General features: G+C 42.2%; 1 protein-coding gene across 7 annotated transcripts in view; it reads right to left on the minus strand.

The window, feature by feature from the left end:
* The window catches only part of arhgap32b (Rho GTPase activating protein 32b), a 118,483-nt gene extending 95,526 nt beyond the window's left edge, over positions 1-22,957 (minus strand). For 5 of the 7 annotated variants that reach the window (XM_064351048.1, XM_064351050.1, XM_064351047.1 and 2 more), the window contains exon 1: positions 22,396-22,957. The gene's annotated coding sequence lies outside the window, so the exon portion shown is untranslated. Of the gene's footprint in view, positions 1-3,253; positions 3,348-22,395 lie in introns of all 7 variants that reach the window. The other 2 variants (XM_064351049.1, XM_064351046.1) reach the window with 1 other exon arrangement.
* Positions 22,958-26,952: the final 3,995 nt, after the last annotated feature.

Consider the following 26,952-nt stretch of genomic DNA (forward strand, 5'->3'; position numbering starts at 1 on the left):
AAACTTGAGTCAGTGTTTAAAAAAAAAAGTTTGAAGGAGACAAAAATGGAACTGAAATAGACACAGTCATCTTTCAGCGCGGGATAGCTATGTATCAAGGACGACTTTGCCCTTTTCCATCTTTTCCCATCTTTTATCAGACCATGCAGGTTTTTAATAAATTGACTTTACAGTAGAAATGAACAGTTCCAGCACTCAGCCAGATAGACACATAGACGATAGACAGCTGATACGGTCTCCTGGACACATGGATTTAGACCACAATTAAGTACCAGATGAAGTGAACTGCAGCCAAACAATAATGCAGCATCATCTCTGTCAGTACGCAAGTGCTGTCCTGGGTACAGTTGACTCTTGGCTAGTACAGCACAGTGTGGCAGGGATAACTGATTTCAGTGACATCCTTTTCTTTCTATCCGCAGTGGAAGACAATCTAAAAAGAATCTTTGAGCAGCTCTTCAGGAAAACACAGAAGAAAAATGATAAGAAAGTGGAGGAACAGAGGAATCACGTTCTTCAAATCCCGCCATCACAACGGTCTTCCCGGTCTGCCGAGGGTACCTCCCAGAGCAGGAGGATGAGCAGAGGTTTAGCCACACTGCACTGGTCGATCGAGAATGGCATCACATGGCGGATAAGGCGGCATAATGAGAGGGGGGCATAATCCCTCCACACACGAACCAGCCGAAGGATCATTAATGCTCTACTTGTCTTATCAATAATTAAACAACTCTAATTAATGCAGCAGCAGTATCCCCGACTTCTTTGGTTGCAAGATATTCACGAAAGTTGCCTTCCTTCTCAAAATCCCTGAAAAATACACCCAGCTAATTCGCACTTCAGCTCATTCAGTTCTGAGCCAATTTGCTTTTTACAGTCACACCCAACTGGGTTTTCAATAACAAAGGTGCTTTCTTCGCCTACACTAATGAATGACAAACTGGACTTCCAGAATGGAAATGTGTATGAAACATAGTGAAATTGGCAATGTTTTATATAATCAAATAAATTCACAATAGCACGCATCATTTGATCCAATCCTGCTTAAACTGAATAGAGTAAGTGCTACAGTAAATGCAGGAATTTTGAATAGGTTTTTTTTCCCCCCCAGGAAAGAGGTTTCACGTATGTCACCCAAAATCCAAGCTCTAGCTCACCTACCCTGAAATGAATCCAAACCCAGACCTAAAATGGTGAGCTTTTCCCCAGCAAGCAGATTAATCAAGATGGGATTTAATTTCTGCATGCATGTAGCAATGGCTTCAAAGCTCGCAGAAGCTACAGCACCAGCAGCAGCGCAAGGCCTCTAGGCCATGGCTCAGCTGAAATGTCCCAGCGCAAACTGAACCTTTTTTCCTGGAGACCCAGGCAAACAGGTGCCTTCAAGTAAGCCAAAGCAGGCCCACTGAAATCCTATCTAAAAGGACCACAGACACAAGTCAGCGCCAGAGGTGGGTTTTGAGACCTCATGCATTCTCTGTCAGAAATGCGCACTGGATTTTTAATCAGGCAACCGAAGCAAATATCTACCAAAAATAATGAAAACATGACCACCAGGGAGAGTGGTTGGTTGGTCATATCAAGGACTAATAATTCAGTCTCATGAGAGCCTTAGCCTTAGTACACTCCAGGCATGTTTAATCATCCAAAACACTTATCGGCATTTCATTTCTGAAAAATGGAACTTCCCGTACCAATTAGACATACACAACCCAACATGTTAAATGGGATAAGGCACTATTAATGTTTCAAAGAACAGCCCTAGGGACCCTTGAAGGAGAGCTCTTCATAAAGTCAAGCAGCCTGAAATTGAGGGTAAAGGAGGTCAAGGTACTGCTTCCTTCTTCTTGAGGAGTCCTGCCATGTTTGCAGGCTAAAATCCAAATCGGACACATGAAACAAACACATATTGCTCTGTGAGCATGCTAGTTTGATGTATGAGCTCTATGCAGCTCTGAAGGAATATTATTTAGCACTTTAATAATGTAATTCTAACATTTATTTGCAGAAACAAGTCTGCCTCTGTGTTCTTTATTCATTATAAGAACTGTGTTGCTGCCAGTTCTGGGCACATGTTCCCATCCTTTCTGGTACTCGTGTGACGTGCATTTAACCTCCACGGCCATAATGGCCTCTTAAGTCACAGTGGATAACAGCATCCACACCAAATAAATAAATAATGCGAGTAAATATCCCCCCATTTAAGACTTTAACCATTAGCCTGATCCCATGGTAGTAAAACAGATACCCGCGCTGAAATGCAAGTGCTCATGGACCCACCAGAGCACATCATCATTCGCCTGACATCATTCATGTGAAAAAAAAAAGATAAAAACTGCTAGCTTGCATAATTGGTATTTAAGCTAGACCTGGCTGAGAGCACCCCGCCTCCTCCTTGTTCAATGTGCTCCAACTCTCACATGTAGGGCCACTACCTCATAGCTCAACCTTTAACAGAAAGGTTAAAGAACAAGAGTAAACCAAGCTGCATTCAAAACAAAGCAGCGTTTAAAAATACTGACGTCTTTCACACACAAAAAAAAGAACCTGCATGGTGGGCCACATGGAAGACAACATCCCCACAAAAAAGAAAATAAAAGTTTTGTTTTATAGTAACCATGAAATAATCGAATATGACTATGATTGGCAGCTCTGTTTCAGGCATCACCGAGCAGGTCAATATGGCATCAGACCTTATCAAACGAGAAAACATAGCTTTTGCTGAAATTACTTTGCTGGTACATGAAAGGTCTTTGAATCAATGCGTTCCCACTGCCATATCAACTAATGCCGGCCTATCCTCGTCATCATTCATTATTATCTCATAACTTTGCACCATTTTTCCGATGAATATTTATCACTTCTGCTGAAATTCGTGCCCCGACTGGGAGGACATATTTATTTTATTTGTATTAATGGAGAGGGGAGAGGAGAAAGCATTTTGTGCTCATACAAAAGAGATGGAGGTCATTTATTGTCTACATTTTCCATACCTATGAGGTAAGTGGATGGCTAACAGGTAGCTGAAGCGCCGTTCTATGTACAGATATGATTAGATACTTAAAAAAACAAGACTTGCATTATCATCACTGCCACAGTGAAGCTCTTGGCGAGAAAGACAAAACGAGAGCCTCAAAAAAAAAAAAAAAAACCTTTTTTGTCTCACGGGTTAGCGGATATAAATACGAACGCCACCTTGGGTGACCTAGTGTGCACATTCTGATCTAGATATAAACGTACGTGATTATCTCACCCGTTATAATCCACACTGATCCATGCGGGAGTCAAAGCTGCCCTCTCACAACGGCATGACAGAGATCTAGGGCAAGGCAGAGCAGACACAAAACCTGGAAGAGTACAGGGACGAACGTTACAAACAGATGGCGTGCAGTTCCAACTCTGTCGCAAATGCAAAAATGCTGTTTTCACTGCAGCAGACACATGCGAATGATGTGCAAAGCGGTAACGGCTCCACTAAATACAAATCATTAAGGAGACATGAGCTAGATTTATTGGTGTTAATTATGTTTACATTTTCCATCACAGAGAAACGGGCAGATCTAATCCATGTTTTCATTAGCCTACAGGGTGCAAAGCTATATTACCTGGGATCCATCAGATTTAACAGGTTTAATTTCTGCAAGCTTTTACACAAGCATAAGGCAATGGTTGAGTGGAGCTGTAAGTCCAGATGCCTTAATTCATTTTCCTCTGGCTGTCAGCCTATATGCGAGAAACATGTCAGAAAATGTGACATATTATGAGACTATCTGGACTAAACCATGGCCTTTCTTTGGGAGGAGAGAGAACTGGACAGACACTGGGGCAGTTATGCGTGCAACTTAATGATGTGCAGCAAGAGACACTGCCAGGCTGGCCCTGTCCGATGGTGACCGCTCCTTCCGGAGTCTATGCATGCTGGATCCCCAGCTGGTCTCTGATTACTGTGGTTACCCAGTGCCATCCGAGTGGACTTTAAAGGAGACACTCTGATGCAGCCAGAGGCGTCTCATTGATCCCACACACTGTCTGATGTGGTTACAACCAAACATGGGAAAGAAAGGCCGCGGGAAAGCGTGCACGCGTTACTTTTGCATTTGAATGATTTGAAACTTTGGCTTTGTTATAAGAACAAAAAAAGATACAAACACAATTAAATAGTTTAATTCAATTTAACTTTCTCAACTGAATTTAAATAACGACAATGAGATAGCCTAGTAGCCGATTACAAGAGCACACACTTTAGCCTACCTGTGAATATTCAGCACTCAATAAGGAGAGGTTTAGCTTGCTAGTTTATCTTGCTTATTTCCGAGACATTTTTTGGACTACATGCAAATTGACTATAAGACTTGGTTAGTCAGACATTGGAAGCTATTTAGGCTTCATCTGTGTGGCTGCACATTTTAAATTTGAAACTAACGGAATTGGTATTAGAAGATACAAATGAAAAAAATATAATTGGCCTGGAATGTCTTGTTTACCTAAAAAAAATAAGTTGACCTACACATTAATAAACGGATATAGGCAAGAAATCACTTCACAAATCGTTCTAGAACCATATGCCAGATTCCAGAACCACGACAGCTGTTTGGGCCAAAGCTCTTGTACATCTCTGCTCTACTCTTCTTCTTCTTTAGGAACTTGCCTTGCGGGAACATTCGAGTGAAATAACTTCACATTATCATGGCTCTTCTTACAGGGAGCATATACGCATATTTGGAGTTATGTGAACCACCCACACAGATGAGTAAGATGTTCTCTTCCTGGTTCTAGCCTTCCAAGGTACTCTCCAACAACGGGAGAGGCTAAGATGACTCACAGGCAGTGAAGGGCAGTAAGACTTATAAATTTCGAATGAATAAACCTTGAATTTGAGCAAGTTCACTGGGAAACCAAAATGAGCAACCCCTGAACAGCATATAGGCTATACTAATCAAAGCAAAGGGTTATGACCTGAATTCCCCTGGCTTAACCTCTGATAAACTGATTTAAGCTGAAAAGCCTGAGCCCAATATACACTAGCGATGAGGTGTCAGGAAACCACAAGCAGTCAGATGTTGAATCAAACTGTATCAAGCATTGTGCTTTGCAGCAGAGTGTCTAGCTTTCGACCGGTTCAAACCAGTCAATGATAGACAACTCGTTGTAGCTCCGTCCATTTCAGGGTATATGAAATCTTGCATTCTCATCATTAATATACACACAAAAAAATCTGTTAAATTCTGAATTTGCCCCAGTAGGAAGGCTCATGTGCCCATTTCCTTTTCTCCCCTCTGCGGTCCAAAGGCTGAGGTGGTAGTGCACAGCACCTCGCATCTTCCCTGAGTTGCGGTGTGCGGGCTGACACATTAGCAGACCCTCCATCCCCACCATTTGCATCTCCGACAAATTGGAAGCAGCAGAAAAAACAATAATCCAGAGCGGTTAGGGCTCCCGCTCTCTGACAGCTCTTAGCCGATGACTCATCGCTCGTTTGCCGCTTGCCGCAGACCAGCCATTGAGCACCGGGAACGTTTAGAGCCACACTGCCTCGGAGAAGACCTCCTGAAATTATGGCCGAGCAGTAGCCTTCTTCAAATAATGCATTATTATTTTGATTTAAAAAAAACTCCAGTTAGTACACAGTTATTTCAGCAAATAATCTTAAATTGGCAATTATTTGTACTTTTACCAATACGCAATACAACGTGGAGGTGGAGTGTTGCAATATATCAACAGATTTTTAAATGTAATATCAATAAGGAATGTTGGTACTTATGATGTTTCGTTTGACCTTTCGCTTATAAACCTACTCATCTTAGGAGAAAGCAGAAGCGGAATGTAGGTTCAGCTTTCTTTTTTACATTTACACATGAAGAAGTACACTCTCTGTATCCTCTGATGTAACATCAGAATAAAGACGATTTACATACAACAACAAAGGAAATGTTCTCCAAACGTAAATGCAAAAGGGAAAGCTGAACCTACATTTTGCTTGTATCCAGAGTAAACATTTAGACAAATTTTAAATCACAGTCCTTTGTTTGACCTTTTTGCTGCGTGCCAATATTACAACAATCTATCTCAATTCTCATAACCCTATTCGTCAGTGCTGTCCTCGGTTAATCAGCATTTCTGATGGCACCACCTGATGACTGCAGAAACAGTCTCTGGACATCTGTCACCGAGTGCCCGCTTGCCGATAGGCGCATAATTAAATGACAAATCTCAGGAACTCAATTTCTTTCCAATTACCGAATCCTCCTGCCGTCCTGCACCTCGGCTTGTGTACAAGAGGGTGCGCAGAGACGAGGGACCCGGGCAGGCAGGGAGGAGACGCCTGAATAATTCACGAGGACACGCGAGGAGATAAACACCGAGCCCTGTTCTTCGCCGCATAACGGCCAAACAAACGCAATCGACAGGAACAAACAGCTTCAGATGGACTGTCCGATACAAAAAGAAGAGGAGGTTTCTCTCTAAGCTCCTCTCAGTAACGCGGCGGCCCATGAAGTCTAAAAACACGGACAGCGTGCGACTAAACCCTAACATTAATTCCCCGCACGCAGCGGGTCTTCTCATCTACGTCAAAGCAGACGGTCAACTCGGCTATAGCTGCAGCCATGCCACTTGAACTTGTTGTCAAACAGGCTTCCTAATTTTAGTCCCTGACAGTATGCAGACACATCACTAGTGAAAATGCGGTCACGAATACTACCTCTGGACATTCATAACTGGAGATTGGCTGAGACAGCTGCCAAATCATGCAGGCCATGGCATTCCCATGGTCAAGCGCTCCAGCTTTAAATGAAAGTATCATGTGCATGCTTAAAATACTCCAGGAGGCTAACCGATGTGCCTGTGATTCACAGCGTCAGAACAAATGATCTGGGTTTCCTATATTTGACCCACATCGTACCCCAGGAAATTGACACTTATCGCCACCTGACTCGCTTAGGCTATACTGTCTGCCATGGTCTCTCCTGCAGAGGCTGCGGGCTGTGGGGAGCCGCTAAGCTGTAGTCTCCAACTCTTTCATTTGAACAAATCGCACTGTTCCGCGGTAGAAAGCAAAATGTTCTGATTGGCCCTTACAAGTAAGTCATTGAAAGCATGTTGGTCCAACCAGCTATGGGGTTCATGAAGCTTCAATGTTCACATTGCTGTTAACACACTTCTTGGCTGTGAACTCCAGTTATAGATAAAATCCAGATTCATGAAAGACATGTATGAATCCCTCAGCAGCAGAAACAAGTCCACTGTGGTGGGTTCCTCACATAGCCCTTGTGCAAACAGAAACACAGTTAGCTAGCTTCCTCTACCAACTACCTGATATGAGCTCATATCAGATACTTTGGCTCAACTGGGTTTATGTTGAGGAAGCACTGGACCCTTTTAAATAAGGACAACATGGTTGTTCCACACTGAAAAGGTGAGAAATCCACAGCAAACCTGCCATGATCCTGGGCATGCACAACAACATGGCCCAAAGAGTAAAGATTTAAACATTCACTGATATGGAAAATAAATGTATTGCATGAAATGCATTGCTTGGAATTTCTGTCTACTTGTTACAGCGAGCTCAGACACAAAGGTCTCTCCCTGTCCTCTGGTTTTGGCTCTGGGCTAGGTGGGATGACATCATTTTCTGTAGCATATTCATACATTCCAGTTCCTGGTTGAGTTCCACAGAATTTCACACATGTGATTTCAGCATGACAATGCTATTGAAATTGGGATTGACATCCACCTACCTGGGCTGAAGCAATGGAAGAGACTGGTGTATTTGACAGCTCTGGTAGAAAAAGCTGGTCAGCGTCTTTCCCCTTGTTCTGCCAGAGTGCCCCCTCCTTCTCTCCATGCCCAGCCAAGAGAGCTCTTCAAGGGGGTGTGGGGATTTGGAGAAGTGTGTGTGGGAACCGGCACATCAACATTCTATGCTTTCCATCTCATTCTCTCAGTCCAACTCTCTACTGGAGTTTAATTAATGAGTAACTGTCGTCTATGGCTGGATAGGCAGACTTCTTGAGGGTTTTGCAACTGTGTGTACCCTATTAAACTCGAACACAAAGTTAGTTTTCTTCCTATTACATCTTGAGAAAGTCATTCTTAGTCACTCTTACTCATCATAAGTTATGAACTCAGCCCACCCCCATGTGTGCATGCACACACACACACACGCACGTACGTACACACAAATGGCAGGGCATCTATTAAGTAATTTTCACTGACAGTCCACACACTCAAGACTGTGTGGGAATGGGAGTGAATACTAAAAAGAGCAACTTGCAGAAGAGACCAGACAGATGCCATGATGCATTAAACATCAACTGGAGCTAAAATCCAATTAGTATCAGGTGTTGCTTTACTGACAACAAAATGCATCACCAGCTTGTCTCATGCTTCTGGTGTTAGTGGAGTACAATGGTGAATTAATATTACTTAGATCAGTCAAATAAAGGTTTTTTTTTGAGGATTCATTTTCTGTGGTGCAGGCGATGGTTTGAACTGAATGCTGACCATGTCAACGTTGCCTGCGGCAGCTATACAGGACGGTGCGTAATCGCCAATAGCACCACCCACGAAGGCATGCACAATCGCCACACCTCATCACGCGGGGGAGTGAGGGAAAGGAAATGGGGCCTGGCTGCACAAGTTTCAGACACTCATGCCAAGCTGGACCCTCCCCAACTGACTAAGGACTTTTCAGTGCAGTGACAACTGGGAATTCTGAACTGGAATAAGATGACACACGAAGGTTAAAAAATAAAAATATAAAATTTGAAGACGTTTTTCGGGGTGTCTCGTGACGTGCCTGTAGAGCACTGTCCACATGCTCATTAAGAGAGGCCGGCGGTTTGAATCAGACTGCGCGACCTTCGTCCTGTCCAATAAAGTTGAAAAGCCTACAAAAATATATTTTAATAAAAAATAAATGATGTTTTCCAAAAAAAAGTGAAGTAGATTTTCGGCTGAAATAGAATAAGCTAAGAGAGATCTCCAAAGAAGATTCTGATGTATAAATGAACATTGATGCAACAATGCTGTAACAGATCTGAGCATCTAGCATTATGAAAAATTCAGGCAACATCTGGTTGCTGGTAAGAGGGAAAGATACTTTGGAATCTGAATGTGCATCTGAATTCTCCTCCCGTCAGTCATCTGTAGAGCAAGCATAGAGCCGAAAGCTCTGTTCCATTCCCTTGGAACACAAGGGCCGCATCTGTGCGAGTGTTCGTGGGAGACCCCTTCCAGGTGCCTCGTGTTCTCCGTCACCCGCCTCTCCAGTCCCGAATCTAAATCCCCTTTGTGAAAATGCTCCCTCATTATCCTCATCCAGGAATGCCCTGGAACCTTTCCAGCCTCCACATGGGAACCCTATGCGGGAAAGAGGAATCTGCAGGAATATTTTTTTTCTGGGGGGGGGGCGGGGCGGGGGGGGAGGCTTTTCCAGCTCTGTGCGATATGTCGGGCCTTCATCACCGAAGGGGACTGGGTATTGTGTGCAATCCCAGTAATTAATGAACATGCGGGAGGGGAGGGGGGCCCATAATGCCCGCTTTGCCGTAGCACAATGCGCTCCCCGTCTCCGGGCCTGGGGTCAAAGTTCACCTTTGCCTTTGTGCCTCCAATAGCCGTAGACAAACAAGGAGCCCTTTGATAGAGGCTCCGCTCTCACGCAAGCTGAAAGAAAGTAGCTTAGCTGAATGAAAGCATGCTGCAGAATATGAAAAAGGGATGTTTTGCAATGTTTTTCCTCATACTGCTAGGCATCACTGTTACTTTTTTAAGAAACACCTCAACACAAAAAAGAAATTTCCTTGGTTTGCAATGTACTCTTGAAAACCTCAACTTTTTAAGGGCAAAAAGATTGAAGTTCAGTCCTTGCAGCCCTCAGTAACAGAGCACACGACTGCATTCAGGCAACAGAGGACACACAGGAGACCGCTGCCCTTGCACGATCCCATTTTCAGCTGCCGCGTCTCAAACTTCTGTGAAAAACTGCACTGTAAGACGCGTCAGGACTGCTGCGCTTGTACTGAAGCAGAAGGGGAAAAAGATGAGTATAACTACCGCTACTAAAAAAATAAACAAAAAAAAAAAAATACACAGCAAGACGGTGAAAGGAAAGTGCTGACTAAGACCAGCAGCAGAACAGCTGGGGTGCATGAGTTGCAGCCCACTTTTTTTTTTTTTGTCTGTTTCAGTTTCAAGGTGAGATGTTCCTCCCAGTTTAGTGCAGTTCAGCATCCATGTCCATATCGTAGTCTGTCCATCTTTACTTCCTCCTCCTCTCACTCTCCCATCATCCAGTCATCCTACACTCCCCCCCCAACCTCTCCCTTCTTCCTCCCACTCGTTCTCTCTCCCTCTGTCCCTCCCTGCCTGCCTCGGTGGTGAGAGGGCTGGGTTAGGCTGCAATGCGACAGGCTAACTAGGTCCTTCCCGATTCCTCACTGACCCCAGAAAGCTCCTCATAACTTCCATCACAAGCTTGCAAGATGCAGAAGACATGTAAATGCTGAACACTGAAGCCTCAAAACACAGCCCCACCACTCATCTCATCTCTCACTGACCTGCAGGCTAAAAGGGAAAAGAAAAAGCACAACAGCTTTGCTATTAAATAATGCATTTGTGTGCTGTACAACCTGCGTGCGGCCGACGGTGGCCTTTTTTGTGATCAATATTTTTTATTCACAAAAATAACAATGTCAAGCTGCTTTTAAAATTAGGTTCTTATTCTTACAATGGTCTCAGGGACTGTACTTGATAATGTCATCATGACCCAGCTCGCCACAGCTGGTGCTCAAGAAATGAACTTTGAGGGAAGTCCGTAATTTCGCTCCATGTCCTCTCACTCAATTTCTTTCACAGGAGAACACTGAACTACCAAATCAATGTTGGTGCTGATTGTACTGAACCTTTCGCCCTGGAATGAACCAATGCCAGAAGGAAAAGAGTCACTTTGTGGCAATTCATCTTTGAGGTGTTCGTTTTTCTTTCTTTATCGTGATGGACTGAACAGTGTTTTCTCTTCAGATGACTTGGCACTTTTGATTGAATCTTGGGGTTTGTGCCGTTGTGGCTTGGTAAAGTAATTTAGCAATATGAGGAGGCTCGCTGTTAAGCTGTTCTTGCATAAATAAAATGCCAAACCCTTCCCACTGGGCTGGTGGGTGGTGCTGGAAAGAGAAAATCCTGGGGTTTCAAAATGTAATAAAAATGATGTCATCAGAGGAGGCTGAGGGACAAATCCTCACATGGTACACAGCATACAAAATCCATTCACTTCATTTAAAAGCGATTTCTTAGGAGCTACAAATGACTCAACCGTCAAATTTGATTATTTAAACAATTCACGACTTTCAACTTTCAAGTCGCATTCAGATTATGTGCTGCTGTCTGTATTAATCACAATGACACTACTGGCAAACAGCTGCCTTTTGTTTCACATTAAATCTGCAAGTCACACTGTATTAATTTCAGAAGAAACTGTTTGCACTGAGCTAAAACATTAATTTCTTCTCAAGCTGCAAGGATCCTTGTGTTGTCTCTTTTTTGAATGGTCTATAATGTCATTCTTGCAAAAGCGATTTGCATGAATTGTTAAATGCCTATCTCGGCATTTACACAGTGCTACACGGTTCAGACACATTTACTAGATACATGGCTAAAGATCTGAATTAGGGCTGTCCCAGTAGGGTAGGGTATCAAGACCAAAATCAGCTAGAACTGGGAATTTGTGCGCTTCAAATCCGTTTATCTAATCCTGAGAATTTATTTTAAACGGCATTCGCAATGAGCTAAATGTAAAGAATTCTACTCAACTGCCAGGACCTGTTGCGCTTATGTCTACGTCGCTGGTTACGTAGCTTATGTAGCGATGTGCCTGTAGAGCAGCGTTGCCATATTGGGTGGATTCCCGCCCAACTGGGGCATTTTCATGTTATTGTGCAGGGAAAATGAATTTGGGCAATGTCATAATTTGAGCTATTTTTTGGTATATTGGGCAGTATATTGATATATCTTCCTCTGTCAGCTCATCATTTACATTCGTTGGTGCAGTTTGTTCCTCCTTCACCTATTCCTCATTTGGTATTCTACCTGAAGCCAGTCAATTGACCTTGAATGAATGATTAACAATGTAGTCCACCAACAATGGTTGCTATGTACTACGCCCTCCAACATCTAACTCTGACACTGTCTGCAACAATATAGCTGGGGGTGGGGGGGTTCATTTTATTCCATTCCCCAAGCCGAAGACAAGAGCCTGTTGTGGATAAAACTGGAGCGACAGCGTGCTGTGGTGACCTGCAGGACTGACAGCGTGCTGTGGTGACCTGCAGGAGTGACAGCGTGCTGTGGTGACCTGCAGGACTGACAGCGTGCTGTGGTGACCTGCAGGAGTGACAGCGTGCTGTGGTGACGTGCAGGACTGACAGCGTGCTGTGGTGACCTGCAGGAGTGACAGCGTGCTGTGGTGATGTGCAGGAGTGACAGCGTGCTGTGGTGAGCTGCAGGAGTGACAGCGTGCTGTGGTGAGCTGCAGGAGTGACAGCGTGCTGTGGTGAGCTGCAGGAGTGACAGCGTGCTGTGGTGAGCTGCAGGAGTGACAGCGTGCTGTGGTGATGTGCAGGACTGACAGCGTGCTGTGGTGATGTGCAGGACTGACAGCGTGCTGTGGTGAGCTGCAGGACTGACAGCGTGCTGTGGTGAGGTGCAGGACTGACAGCGTGCTGTGGTGACCTGCAAGACTGACAGCATGCTGTGGTGATGTGCAGGACTGACAGCGTGCTGTGGTGAGCTGGAGGACTGACAGCGTGCTGTGGTGAGCTGCAGGAGTGACAGCGTGCTGTGGTGACCTGCAGGACTGACAGCGTGCTGTGGTAAGGCAGCTCACACAACACAATAGTGCTGCACAGAGGCTGAAGGAAGGCTCCAAACAGATGACATCATTGTTGACATCATGGAAGCCTGCCACCATTTGGGGAAAGTGACAGAAGTTTTCTGAGGACACCTCAAAGAACACGCGCCTTTCACAGCGTGGCGTCGAATCTGCTGGCATTCCTCAGGCACGCGGCAAAAACTTCAAACAACTGCGAAAACACACGGGTGCATATGGGATGCACAGGGCCATCTGAATCAATCTGGAACATTCATCTCATAAAAACGGTCCCTACTGATCTAAAGATAAAAATAGAATTAGCAAGCTGATATTTCTGTCCTCGCTGCTAAAATATTCTTGCAGGTCTTCTGTGGCATGGAGGACATCAACTTTCATTTTCCCCACAATTTGAATAGTAATGCTGAAAAATTCAGTTCCCACAGAAAATCAACACTTGTGCAATAATTCAACGTGTAACTTCACTTGCATGAAAACAGCTACGCAGCAGGATGAAGAATGCAGTTCATTTCGGAAGGACAACACCAAAGCTATTTCACACAGAGGAGAGTTTAGGCTAAGTGTTTTGAGCTCAAAACAGGAAGAGCATTTCTATTTGGTTTGCATGGGAAGTTCCTTCCCTGCACAAAGGTGGGAACCCATAACCTTCTCAAAGCAATCGCATCCTGTGAATTCACTATGGACTAGAGATCCCACTTGTTGCCATGGTTGCATTATCTGATCAGTCAGAGGTCTGGAGAATGACTTAAATTAAAAGTGCGCAGCAAGAGATTTCTCTTCCCTCAACTTCCTTTAAGGAAAATACTGGGGAAGTCAAAGAAAAATACATTTTGTTGAATGCATTAGAAAAAAAATATGGGAGTAAATTAAGCTTGTGAGCTGCTCCTTGCCTGATGTAACATTTGAAGATGCCTGGTGCACTAAGCCTGGCAAGAGGCACTTGAATAATTGAATATACCTTTTGGAATGACAGCTCAGGGAAAACTGAATGTTGTCGTGGCATTTTGAGAAAAGGACGGAGGATGAGCTGCTGATATCTGTCATTTCTGTAGACTAGCTGCGTTCCTCAGCAGCTGCATTCTTTTTCTCTTATTTTTAAAAATGCCCTTTTCCCATTTTGGAACGGAAATTATTGCCACAACCTGACAATTCCGGAAAGAACGGTCAAGCAGGTAACCCTTCTCTGATGTCACTTGCTGCTTTTCATCACATTGCAGTCTACAGGTCAAATTAACCCTCCCATTCCCTGGGCAACGCTAGAACCAATCGTGCATGGCCCTGTGGGGAGGCCGGCTGGTCGACACTGGCACGGTTCAGATTCATCACCAGACCGCGAAGCCCATCTGTGTGCTGGAACAGCGCCTTAACAGGATGAGCCACCCGGCAGCCCCCGACAGCTGCGTTCTTAAAGGGACATTTCATACCCCATTGGCCTCGCTTGTGTTCATTGTTAGCAGAGGCCAAGTATTTGCCAATTACAACGCATTTTGAAATTCATTAAATACTGACACAGTTCATTTATAAACGCAAAATGGCCTGTTTCTTTTTCTTTGTTTCAGCATTGTTTGTTCACTCATGCCTTCCAAATCCCTGGTACTTGGGGAAACAGTAATTGCAAATAACTTTTGCGTACAATTAAACCTCATTTCCATCACTGTCTGAGAGAGCAGATAAGCGGGCATTTGGTGAGAATGGGGTAATTACCTTGAGTCCCAAAGCAAGATGCATTTTCTTTATTTGCTATTTTTTGGCATAGCTAATTTCAGAATGTTCCACTCATAGTGGCGGTGGGGGTGGCCCGTCCCAGATGAGTAATTCAGCGGTGTGGTGCTCACCCTGCTTACACTTAGCTGCATTTACCCCCTCAAGTCTTTTAGAGGTCTTGTGGCCTTCGAAAGGTAGGTGCGGGGTTGGTTCAGTTTTCCAATTATAAGAGCCCGAAAGGCCAAGTGGCAGACATTACCCCAACATCACGCCACTGTCAGCACCCCCTCAACCTGCCCGCCACCCTTCAGCACCTTCCCCCTCACCCTGGAGATCAAAACCCTCTCCACACGTTCCAGGGAGGCGAGGGAGGAGTGTGAAGAGTCGCATTCTCACCGCCGCTTATCGCGCGGACAGAAAATCAAATGCCAATCACAGCGATGTGCTGAGAGCAAAAGGACATACAGTTCAGAACAGCCTTTGGGGGGGGCGGGGAGGGGGGGGAGATTCATTGGCCACAGGGGTAAACACAGAGCCTACAGTGCGAATGAAAGGCTGAAGAGCACAGCCTAAATGGGGGGGGGGGGGGGGCAAGGTGCCACCGTGCCAGATTCCGCATCCACCAATTAGGGAGCTGGGCATGGCCAACAGTGCTAATCACAGGAGGAGAAAAGCAGGCCCTGCTGTCCCAGTCTCCGTGGAAACAAGCTTCTATTTTCATTGAGTAAAAAATAAGACTTTATAATGATGGAAAAACTTGCATGTATCATCTATACAAGCGGTACCGCCCAGCCAAGATGCGTTCTAAAAATAGATTCTTCCCAGTGCTAGGGATCCATTTGGAATAGAGCACATTGTACGATCACTCGATCTGTGAAATAACTGAAAATCGCCATCCCTACTAAAAAGCTTACTTAATTAAAGCAGATATTTTTTAAAAAGTGCGCTGGAATAAAGCATTTCTTTTAAATGTTATTGTTCCTCCACAGACAAGGTCTGACAAAATAAGAACAGATGGCTCAGTCTAATTCCACATCGAACTGAAGAGACCATTAGGGTTGAAGATGAGAAGTGGCTTTGATCTTCCAGCCTTTCTCAAAAGAAAAAAAAAACTCTTCTGCCACTGTGAGCAATCATTTTAGAATCCAGGGAAAAAACACCACAGCATTTCTTATACTCCGGTGAGGGACTTGCAAATGCAGTGTTCTCTCAAAGCTCTTTGAAGGACTCCGAGTCTGAGGAGACTGCATTCGATATGTATCTGCATATCACCAGAGACGTATCGATTGAATAGAGGGCATAAAGCAGCCCCCTGGTGGGCTTCTGAGATGCTCAGTCTGCATGAACACACACTGCCAGAACGGGATGTTCCCAGCAGCCTCGGTTCCAAGCCTCAGCCGTCATTAACTGACAACAACCGCGTCCAGTGGTGGGTCACAGCGGATGTCAGCTCACCACAAAGGTGGGTTTAAGTCAGGCTTCCTCAGGCCACGGATTTAGGGCTCCATGGTTTTGAGAAATGCAGATGGGACCTCAAAATGCAGTATGGAACATGGACTCCACTAATTCATATGGAGCCCGGCAAATCTTGAAAATACCAGAGCATTTCAATGGAATGTGTTTACTAAGGAATCCACTACGTGAAACCGAAAATTATGATGTTCTGAAACACAAAGTAGTAATGTAGTCCACAGATGCACGCAAAACACCCTCAACTACAGGAAATTCTGCCTCCTAGCGGAGTCGAGCTATAGCCAACACGGCCAATCGCCTGCCTGTTGCGACTGCTGCAACAGCCTCAAAAAATGTAGAACTACCAATCCCAAGGTGTCAAAGAAGGCACAAAGTCGATTCATTTTGCTGCAATTCAGTTCTCGGTTGTTGAAGCATGGCTATTAAAATTGCTTTTGAAAGCTGTGGGAGAACTATGAACTACAATCATGCATTCAAAGGACACCTCCAAATGTGGGCCAGAGAAAAAATTGAACTGTATTCAGGAAAACATGGGGCCCTAAAAGTAGTCAGTGAAAGATGCACTTCTTTGACTGGTACCAGCTTTCTTGTAGTTCCGTGAGGTCTGTGGGTTGTGAAATCAAGCAATAGCCTACCTCACAGAGGTAAAAATGTTTCTAGAAACAATGTGCTTTTTACATGAGGTAAAAAAAGTTTATGACTTCTAAGCCCTTTGTAGCACACATTAAATGAAAGGAGGCAGTTGTACACTGCCTCACTAACTTGATCTGAATAAGGAGAGACTGTAATATAGGCTACATAATGTAGTCTAGTTTAGTGCAAATTCAGTTTAGTCTAATCAGCCAGTTTCAGCCACCAGTCCTTATATATAGTTTAATCTTTGAGGCAATGGACCTGGTTCTTCTTTTTAACAACTAAAGGAGAACAGTGACTCAACCCTGAACAGTCTGCATCATGAAAAATCAGGCCCATGCTCCATGATGGGAATAGCTACATGGGCACTATTCCCTGCAGGTTAAACACAAATAGACGCGTCCTACTGGACACCTAAAAATACATCACATCAAAATGCATCTCACATTTTAAAATATTTTGTATAACAATGTGAAAAAGACAAAGGCTTAGAGCTCAATGATAAACAAGCAAATGTTTTCCATTGCAGGCCACATCCAAAGACACTTTCTGTCAGATATTTTAATACCCTTATCAGTCTTTTGCAAGACAGAGGGTAGATACAAAACAACCACTTCAACTCACTGTAAAACCGTTCCCTGCATTATGGCAATGTTTTTCATTCTAAACAACACCCTAAAGAAATGAAAATATGGAACATTTTTAAATGGAATGTCTGGTTGTAACTTTTTGAAACAGCAGTAGTCTACAGAAAAAGAAAGTCCATATGAAGAAAGCAAGCAAAACGGCCAGGATATCTACAGAAAACTAAATACTTGACTCTATTAAATATGCAAATTATGACATGGGACTCATGGTGACTAAATTGACATAAAAAGAAAAAAAATGATAAGCAAGTTATCATTACATTAAAAAACTGAATAATATAACAATTTGGAATGTACAAAAATATAGGCTAATATCAAATTAGGCCTACAGCCTGACCAATTTGGTAATTTTATTTGGGCTGATGTCAACATGGCCAAGTCTGCCAACTACCAATTAGCTAAAACTTACTATTAGCATGACCAGCATCATCAAAATGCGAAATAAATGAAGAAATCAAATGCAAAAAAATGTGAAATACTGCACAAATATGCTTGAAAATGAAACTCAAGTAAATGTTAATAAAACCTGCTTGTTAAATGAAGTGGGGGAGTGAGCATAAAACCGTTTTTTTTCCCCCAAACATTCCAGCAAGTGAGCACTTTTCTTGTCAAAACAGGCTTCAACAAAGGCATTTCAGTACAAAAGTTACTGCTAATGTTTTTATCAACTCCAACCCACGTTAGGCCTAATTGCACTTCTCTGGTGCAATGGCTCATGTAACTCTCTCGGTGGAGTGCAGAGTGAACAGAAGCAGTGGCTTGGCTGTATGGGCCCGAGGTAATTATTCAGCATTCATCCAAAATGAATAGAGGACGTTGCAGCAATGGGATGGGCCAACAAATATGACTGGGCATTCCACGCTAGGGAGAGAAAACTAAAAAAATTCCGAACGCCATGTCAGCCCATGGGAAATCTGAGGCCAGTTCATGTTTGACAAATCATTCTCACTTTACCGGTGTTACCCTGCAGCACTCAAATTCAAAAACCGTAGTGCAATATCCATGGCGGGCTATGACAGGGAGTACCACATTTGCATTCCAATACATCTGAACCACGTATTCGTGTTACGTGTTCACTTGAATAAATGACAGCGCACTGAAGCTGTCGCAGTTCTCAATAGCCATTGTGCTCGGCAGAGCACACGCTGAGCGGGGGGACTCAGAATTCCCCCCGCTCGCATCAAATCCGTCAGCTGCGTGAATGGGAGCTACCAGGCTAGCGCGTTTTAAATAAGCTGCCGGACCAGCGAGCTTATAAATAAATAAAGCGTGCGAGCGGCCGCTCGCGGTTCACAGGGGCCGTTTATATCCGCGCTGCAGACTTCCTCCGCTCGGCAAAAGTGCAACGGGATCCCTCTATAAACGAGACCGGATCGGAGATGCACCTCCGGCTCATTTTAACCAAGCTAACCAAGTGGAATTCTGCATTTAGCCGACCCAAACAAGACTACCATCTGATTATAAATGCTGTAATTAAACACGATCTAGACAGGGGCATGTGTGCAATCATGTGAAGGCCACAGTGCAGCATTCGATAAACAGATTCACATGTTTAATACCTCGCAAGTCAAGTGTTTAATACATGGAGTCACTTAACAGAGGGCAAACAGAACAGGCAGAATGAGTGGGAATGGACAAGCTGACCTGCCCGTCCTTGCTTAAGAGGAAAGGCACAACGCACAGATTTGGGCATCAGACATTTGAATTTTCTTTGAGTGGATGCCATTACAAAAACATTTAAAATACCTATTTGGCATTACATAGATGTAAATGCTATTAGATGGGTCAACCAAACTGTCTCACCTTCCTAGTTGCTTACCATACATTACAGAAACAGAGCCATTTTTGCCTGATATCCATACCTTTTAGAAGCAGCACAATAAAAAGCATTAACTGCAGAGCAGCTGTGACTCATTTCGGCTAGGCCTGGCATAGTTCAGGGTAAGGCCAACAGGAATTGGAAAGTGAGCCTCCCTTGTTTTCATGATTGGAGAGGAAATTCCCTTATCGCATGGGCAGCATTAATAATGGGACAGGGTATGAAACTACTTAAGACAACAGGAAACATTTTATATTGGATCAGTTTCCACACAATTCTGCATACTTTTATTTCTTTTATGACTTCAGGGCCCAGAGTCTTCTTGTTTCACACATAGTATTTGCAGTGCATAACATGTATGAAATTACCAAGGCCTGCTTTCAATGACATTACAAATATAAAAAACATTAAAAATATTATATTAAATATAAAAAAATATTTAAAATATTAAAAAATGAGAACGCAAGCAGTTCTGAAAAATTCACAAAATTAACTGGATCCCCAAATACAGGCACAGATAACCACCCTAAAGAGAGTCTGCCTGATGCATCGTGGTCACTAAGAAAGGCTACTCACACACTGACCTCTCCCACTGCCAGTAGTGCAGTCACTCGTATTATTATTGCTGAGCTGTACAACATTAGTTTATGTAATTTACCTTAACGACTATTGATCACTCATTTGTTAATTTGTTAACATTAAAATAAATCGATCAAAGGAATTATTGTACATTTGCCTCCCTAGTGAGAATCGTAACAAGATAACTGAATAGTTCCAGCATTAACTAATGGTTACACTGAAGTGTTACACCAGCTCAGCCTACCTTCGAAAATATTTTCAGAACACTTGTCATTTGTCAATAATGTGCTGTTGACATTTCCCAATAATTATAATTTATCTTTGAGTATAGAGGTGAGGTTCCATTAATTTCAGTCTTGTTAAAGATATCTTTACATGAACATGTTAGCTTGTACGGAATACGACTGACTCATATTAAGGCGCATGTACAGTATGTGTATACCTGCAGAATAAACCATATATACCTTATAAAATGAGATTTGCAAATCCCAGTTGTGAAGAATTTACTACCTTCGAAAGAGCATTCCCTGCAATACCTGACTGTACTGTGTCGGTGCTGTATAGCCTACATTGTATGGCTCTCTTTTAATTTAAAAAGAATCTTTCCAGTTGTGCTGGGGTGGAATGGTTAGGGAACTGGGCTAGTAACTGCGGCTGTTAGTTTGATTCCCAAGTGGGGCACTACGGTTGTACCTTTGAGGAAGGTACTTAACCAAGCCTACATTTTATCACCAAATATCCAGTTATGTATATTGATTGTATGTAAAGAATGTAAACTTTTCAGTCACTCTGGAGGACAGCATCTGTGTAAATTGATCATCGTTAGGGTTTTATTAAGCTGCTTAAATTAGAACTTTAAGTTTAATGTCACATCCACAGAGCCACCACAAGAAACCTTAAAGAACTAAACTGGACTTCAGATGAATCCCCAAGAGAAGAAAATGAATTATAAACAGAAAAAAACACCTTTACATGCACTAAAAGGCTAGGTTTAAAACCCCCTGGTTGCACGTGCTCATGTCATCGAATTTCCTTTCAAAACTGCAGCCTGTGGCAGCTTTTAGGAGTGGGAATGAGGTGCCTAGGGCTAAAGACCTCTCGTGGACAATGAGACCAAGCTATGGTTAACATTTTACAGATATGTCACGCCACAACGTAATGAACGTACAAACACTTATGGTGCCTTTGACGCAGTTTCGTCTTCACGTAAATTATTTATTTGATGCTAAAACATAAAATATAAGTGTAGCTTGAGGCTAATTCAAAACCAGGCACTTGCACTAAACCGGCCTTTCTGGCTCAGAAAAAGGGGGCGGGGTTCAGACCAACTAGCGAGCCTTTTGGACGTTTCTGCCCCTAACTCTATCCATATTCCCGTTCTGCGCACCAACGCTCAGTCAGAAAACAAATCAAACATTAGTGTGGAAAGTACCCAGAAATCAAAGTAAAAATAATAATACTAAAAAAGGGACCCGTTTATGATCTGCTTCACTCAGAAGTATCACGCAACCCCCGTCTATACTGCAAATGTACACTATTCTGAAAGACAGGGTGAGATTATGGCACTTCCAAGCAAAGTAACGATAACCACAATCCGAATTTACATATAAACTACTTTCATAAACTAGCTAACGTTACTCTTGGAATTAGAGTTTCCTCAAGCAATCAGATAACGTTAGCTGGCAAATAGGCTTCATTTTACTGCACTAGTCATATGCAGCTGATTTAGCAAAGAACAAGGCCATTTCAGCACCACGTCAAACGGTGATCACACATCTGAAAATAGCTAGCTACATAGCTAGTCTAATATAGTTGAAAGCATGGCCATTATAGACGTTTGTGAATGCTGTTCGCAAATGGCTAACGTTAAGTTAGTTAAGAAACACGGGGTTTAATAACGCTAACGTAACTTATATTGCCTGCTATTCGTGGACTTGCCACTGACGTAGCTTGCTAACATTGGTTAGCTAACATAGCTTCTTAAACAGTACTTTAACTAATTTGAACAGTCATCAATTAATGTTAACAGATTAACGTTAACACTTCAAACGTTAAAAGTGAGAAAATCTTTCGTTCTGTTTTATGTCTGTGCCCAGCGAGTTACGAGCCATTTCCAATATATATTTCAACGATTCGCTGACCGGGCGCAAACGAGGATGTGTTGCATGTTTTCCCATTCAGAGCTAGTCAGGTCGCTAGGAATCACAAACAGCACGCGGGCAATAGTTTGTCAAATAAAAAACAGCAATCATAGGCAAGTTCGTTGGTTAACTATTTAGTTATCACTGTAACGCACCTTCTTTCAGCTATTGCTAGCAGTAACACTACAGCACCTAAATTGGCACACCCTCTGAATCCATGCGGTATTCAGTTAAAATAGCAAACATTACGAATAAACGCAAACTTTTTCACAGAAATGACCATTTTTTTATTAAACATCACCACGCCACTGTCGTTACGTAAGATAACCGTTAGCCCACGTTACTTACCTAAGTTAGGTACATTTGTATAGGTGTTAGCTACATAAGTAAAGATAGCTTCCTATACACGCGAAGCGAGCTAACGTTAGCTAACCAGCCTAGTCCAACGTTCACCACAAAAAACGCAAAACCAACAAGGTAACGAAACACAAGGAGCGCGGTTTGCCATCTTACCTGTGAGTGGTGAAAAGCTGTTTTTCTGACTCGCTTTAGCAGTGTTTTTTCTTATGTTCTTCCTCGACAGCTGCAAAAGCACAGCTTGACCCTCCACCGCCAAAAAGCCGCATTATAATAAAACGAATGGCAAAACGACCAATTTCACCTTACGCTAGACACGGTCAAAAAAGAGCATTCCTGAGTCGACGGTTCAGATAAGCGGTATGATAAATCCGTGGTAAAATTCCAATCGTGAGAAGTCGATTCAGACTAGTCAAGGAAGGTAACGTAGGTTGCTAGCTAAAAGCGCCCTCCTGGCTTTAAAACCAGCTGATTTAACGCTGTGTTCTCACTCCAGTGTGAGCAAAATGAGTGACGACACGTGATTCTTTCATCTGACCCGTCCGCAATGAGTTTATCTCCTTCTATGTTCAGTCAGTGAAGGGCAGCTAACCGGCTAGTTATCCAGTCACCTAAACGTTACCCAGCTAACGTTTTCCGCTGTGAAGCTGCCTCTTCGATGCGGACCTTCTGCTCTGCGTCCGAAAGTGTGTGCGCGCAGACCAGTTTCTGAACGCGCAGGACTGTGAGTACGCGCCTCCATGAGAGCGAGCAGAAGTTGCGGAGGTTGAGTGCGGTTTACTCGACAAGGTTATGATGACATTATTATTGTTGTCTTTGTAAATCAATTAGTATAGTCGTAGTAGTAGTAGTAGTAGTAATAATAATAATAATAATAATAATAATAATAATAATAATGTGCTATTTCTAATTAACTTGTAATTTATTGAACATTTATTTGCAATAACATGTCTTTCACAGATCATTCATGTACATGCACATGAGTTTTTGCCGGAGGTTAGTCCATGGAGGGGTCTTTTTTAAAAAAAAGAATCAGGTACTGATTCTCAGATGTGACAATGCCTACAGTAACTTCAATCTGACAGTGCTAGTTCAAGTTTTATTTATTTATTTATTTATTTTAATCAAGGTAATATGTATGTTGAAAATCGTTGGTGGATCTCTCTATTTATTGGTTTGTCAGACTATCTATCAATCTATCTGTGGCTAGGTTGGTGATCTGTCAGATTTTTTTTCAGATAAGTTTTTAAGGTTAATTCTCAAAAAACAGAACTTTTTGAATACAAGTACTGCACGTATACATAGACTCCTTTTGTAAGTGAATCACCAAAGAACATTGCTGGGAAAAGATTCTGACCAGTGACAAAACAATAGTTTCAGATTTGTTAGACTTTAAGAACGAATTGTATGTTTATACAACAGTCCCATCGTGTGGAATTATTCTGTAACTACATCACACATTTGTAGTAAAACTGTCCATGGAAGTTTTCTTCAGCTTGACACTAAGTGACTTTCAAAACTAATCGAAGGTCCTTTGAAAAGATAACATCAAATACTTCATTATATTGTCATCCTTTGGGGGCTTAGAAAGGCAAACATTTAAACCTCTTTATCATTTCCAATAACTATATATTAATAAACAAACATAAACAAGTTTTTTTGTAAAATTTTATTATATCAAAATACAAAACATTTCTTGAGCAGAGTAAATGTTACATGGGACTTAAGCATCTGAAAATGTCAACTCAGTAATTTCTGCCCAGATTGCATGGCATGGTGGGGCAGAGGCTTGCGACATCATCAATGCAACACTGCCTTCATTGGCAGGGCAAACGTCTCCATGGAAATAGAATGTTAATGTCCTACAGCCTCTCTCTGGTACTCAGCAAGACCTTGAACACACCAAGAAACTGGTATAGAGAATCTCCCATCCTGCTTCACTTTATAGGTCAAACAGGAAGACCGCTGTCCTTAATTTGGTGTTACAATTTGTTGTTTTACATCCACAAAATGAAATAGGGCAGTAGAATGTTATAACAGTTCATGGACAGAACCAGCAACCAGAAGGTTGCATGCTTAAATCATGGGTGGAGTACTGTTGTTAACCCTAGAGGAAAGAAAGTAAGCTGAACTGTTTAATTGATTAACAAGCTGTTTAAATGGATAGTATGTCAATGTAAGCATTATATGTTCCCCAGGTCAGGGGCACATGTTATGTAAACAAATAAGGAAAATGGTAATTCCATGTTAGTAATAGATGTCAGCCCAGCTAAAGCATTTTCTTCTATTTCAACACAAGCATGAAACTGCTGTGAAACCAAAAACATAAAGGAGGCCAATTAACTCATCCATGGGAACCTTGATGACTGGATACACTGGAAGCTCACTTCTTATTTCCAATTAATCATATGTATGTATGTATGTATGTGTGTGTGAGAGAGAGAGAGAAAGAGAGAGAGGGACAGACAGACAGACAGACAGACAGACAGATAGATAGATAGATAGATAGATAGATAGATAGATAGATAGATAGATAGATAGATAGATAGATAGATAGATAGATAGATAGATAGATAGATAGAGTACAACTTGCAGTAAACTTTCCTTTCTGGCAAGTGTAAAGTTATCTCCATTATCAGAAATCATCATTTTGAAAAGACTTGGGAAGAGGTCAGGGATCTGTGGAAAGACTATGTCCAGATTTCAACATTGGCTGAGAGTCGGGATGTCTGAGATGATGTCAGATGAAGGGTAGCCATTTGCTTCTCAACATGTATAAGAGACATTCTCAGGTGGGGTGTGTTCAACCTCCTGCTGAGCAGAGACCAAAACATGCAAAAACAATACAGCAAAATATTATGTTACATAAGGCTTTGGTACAGCACCATATATACGTTTTTCCTCTCTTTAACAGAAAAAATGTATCTGGGGAAAAATAAAAGGTACCTGAAATGGTAAACATTAACCCTCTGGCTGCCTCGACTTTATTTTAAATTATTAGTAATGACGTGAATTAACCCACTAAACAGAAATAACCAAAGTATGTGAAATCAACCCACATTTTGGATTTGAAAGTGTTTTTGGGGCAAACAAGTACATGAAATATACAAAAAAAGTGGTCCTTCAAAGTGGTACAAAAAAAATAAATAAATACATCGCACGATAAAAATCAAAACAGTAGCCTATAGGCTAATCAGCGTTTGTTGGAAGCACGATCAAGAACAGACATACAGTAATCATACAATTTTAACCAACAATATGTTTTAACATCTGTTAAACTTAAAATGTTATTTTTGTACGCATTAGTAGTTAACGATGCATGATAAAAATATATATAAAGGCAAAACATGACGTGTATAAAGCGACATTACATTCTCATGTGTTCAGTGCTGGTAAACTTTGAAAGTGTACAACATAATCCTTGTGTATTTCTTACAGAATAATAGGCTATGTAACAATTTTTAATATTCATGGCGAATGTGTTGTTAATGAATGCCAACATGAGAGGCTACCTCAAAAAGTTACCAAATCAGATAACGCGTACAATAAAAGCATAATATAGGCTATGTAATCTAACTGGTTAAAGTTGAGCTTACGGTTATAATGCGTCTCCCTCGTTTACGCACAACAGGTAGACCATGAAACATAACAACCAACGACAGTTAAACGGAAGCCAATGATAGTGGCAAGTCCCCCTTTCCGTCAAAATGAACACAGCGTGGACTGTGATAGGAATATTTGGGGGAGACAGGGCTAACAGTGCATTAGACATCTGTATTGCATTCACGGGAGCTTCCGTTTCATCAAACGCTGAGCGGACAGAAAAGTACGAATAAATAAAGCCAAATTACGGTGAAGTCTAGAGGACACCAGAAGGGTAATATCACTGCAGTTGTGTGCTTGTAAACAGTGTTCAGACAATTTTTGTATTTATAAACCTGTAAAAAGTATGTGAACGCGTGTCGTTACCACCAGTACCGGCACTGGAAAAATCTGAGCTTGGAAGGAACTTGGTTTTATTTAGACAAATAATCCAGTGTCAAACAATGACAGTAATAATATTTATAATAAAAAGCATGCTTATAACCTCTTTAAGTCATTGCTTATCGGGTGCTAAGAAACCCTTCAAATAATACAGTAAATATGTTTCCAATCTATGACTCATCCCTTTGCTCTTTTCATTTTTGAAAGGGACAATTTCCAAATTCATTTAAATTTCAATGCCTAAATAGGTAAAGCGGGCATTTGGTTTCCTTGTGATTCTGGGGATTTTTATCCTCGCCTTTAGAGGCTTCGCACTTTTTGATGATACGGTTCGTAGTTGTAATACATCTAACCCCCAGTTTGCCCAGCCTCTTTGCATGATTAATCTAATGTCACTCTGCTTGTCCCACATCCATAGTAAATACAATGAACACTCAGCACAACACTAAGATTAAACGTATTGCCTGCACAACTACTGACTCTGTATCTTTTACGGAAAGTACCATATTACTACTTTCTCTGTTAATTAAAACAGTGCTTACGATGTGAGTGAAGCAAAGTGTTTGACTGTGATCAAGAGCACCACAAAACAGTTTGAAAATAGCACCAGGTGATAATGTGTAGGCCTACAACGCAACTGCAAAGTCGACACGCGCCAACAAAATGTTTCAAGACAATGTTAATATGACACGTCCAGTTTGGAAGAGACCGACTTCTGCAACGTAATAC

The sequence above is a fragment of the Anguilla rostrata genome, chromosome 9 (genome assembly GCF_018555375.3).
Source record: "Anguilla rostrata isolate EN2019 chromosome 9, ASM1855537v3, whole genome shotgun sequence".
NCBI classification, from domain to species: Eukaryota; Metazoa; Chordata; class Actinopteri; order Anguilliformes; family Anguillidae; genus Anguilla; species Anguilla rostrata.